Source organism: Papio anubis, chromosome 7 (genome assembly GCF_008728515.1).
Source record: "Papio anubis isolate 15944 chromosome 7, Panubis1.0, whole genome shotgun sequence".
NCBI lineage: Eukaryota > Metazoa > Chordata > Mammalia > Primates > Cercopithecidae > Papio > Papio anubis.
The window spans coordinates 160,980,324-160,981,987 of record NC_044982.1 but is presented as its reverse complement, the minus strand read 5'-3'; the positions used below and the strand labels follow the sequence as shown (position 1 = coordinate 160,981,987).

Below are 1,664 nucleotides of genomic sequence, written 5' to 3'. Positions count from 1 at the left end.
CCCGCCAGTGCAGGTTTCTGTCCCCTCAGTCCTTTTGCAGGAGTAGGTGGAATCCATGGACCAGAAACTCAGACCGCCGGTTCCTCGCCACCTGGCGCCCACGCAGGTGAGGCCGGGAGCCGCCTGAAGCGACGTGCGGGCGCGGGGGTCGCAGCTGCGCAGTGAGGGCGCCCGAGGCTGCCGCGCAGGCTGGGCTTGGGGCGGGAGCCAGGCCCACAGGGAGCGTGAGGGCCGCGGGTGGAGGCGAGGCTGACGGGGCGTGAGGGAGGAGGGTGGAGGCGAGGCTGACGGGGCGTGAGGGCCGCGGGGGGAGGCGAGGCTGACGGGGCGTGAGGGAGGAGGGTGGAGGGCGGCGATCGGAGGGCGAGGCTGATGGGGGAGAGAGGGCGGTGAGATCTACAGGGGAACTAAGGGGCTGTCTGCGGGGTCCGCGCTGAGCTTTCAGGGTCGCTTCTCCCGGAAGGCGCGCTTGTTCCTGCGGCGGCGCCTGCCTGTGTCGTCGTCCCTTCTTCAAACCTCAGGATTTCTCCGTGTTTCCCAGACCGTAAGGTACATTTAAACTGCTTTCATTTTGTCACAAACGCACTTTTATATTATGGACGTAACACTTATTACTTCTTACGTTTCCTATTTGTGAATTATTCATAGATAAAGAATTTACGGAAGCATTTTTTTTAGTTGACATATTGCGTATATTTATGGATAACAGGGTGATATTTTGATTCTTGTATTCATTGGGGAAGAGTCAGTCAAGCTAATTCACAGGTGCATCAAATCACCAGCTAACTAATACTTCATGGCGAGACCACTAAACACCTGTTATTTCGCTATTCTAAAATGTACGGCATGACTTCGGAGCAAACGGTGCTGCCCGGCCTCAGTAGCCCGAGACTGAGCATTTCTGAAGCGCGGGGCCCCCGTTTCTGAGAGGGTCGTGGCTGCATGCAGGCAAGCAAGGAACGGTGTTTGGGGTGCTTTGTGTGCCCTGTTCATTTTGGATGCTTCTGTGTTCTGAGAACTATGGGTTTGAATATGTGTTTGAAAAATTCAGTTGCTTTAACTTTTCCTTTGTTTTACTCTGTTAGCAACGTTATAACTTTTCTTTTACTGACTTTAGATTTAATATATTCTTCTTTTTCTAGGTTCCAAAGGTGGAAACACAGATGACAGATTTCTGGTCTTTTCATCGTTTCCTATGTATGTGTTCAATGGTATTTATTTGCCTATATGTTCTGGTTTCCTTTCATTCTACAAATTTTGATAAATTGTGTTTTTATTTTTCATTTAGTTAATTAAAAAAAGATTTCTCTGGAGATATCTTCTTTGCTCCATATATTATATGGAAGTGTGTTGTTTAATCTCAATGCATTTTGGGATATTCCAGTTATCATTCCAGTTATCCTTCGATTTCTATTTTAATTCCACTGTGGTCTTAGAGCTGACATTGTATGATTTACTTTTTAAAAATTGTTAGGGTATTTTGTGTCCCCGAACGTGGCACATTTTGCTGAAAATTCCATGTGAGCTTAAGAAGAATGTGTCATCTGCAGTAGTTGAGGGAAGGAGACTATAGGTGTCAGTAATGCCCAGTTGCTTGTTGGTGCTGTTGAGTTCAGCTTTTCCCCCCTAAATTACTGCCTGCTAGATCTGCCTGTATCTGATAT

The 1,664-nt window shown here is 48.0% G+C and overlaps 1 long non-coding RNA gene across 1 annotated transcript; it reads left to right on the top strand.

Moving 5' to 3' along the window:
• Window positions 1-373: 373 nt before the first annotated feature.
• Window positions 374-1,315, top strand: LOC103885659. The gene is made up of 2 exons (XR_004185335.1): window positions 374-549; window positions 1,143-1,315. It is a non-coding gene; the product is annotated as an uncharacterized LOC103885659 (long non-coding RNA).
• The last annotated feature ends 349 nt before the right edge of the window (window positions 1,316-1,664 follow it).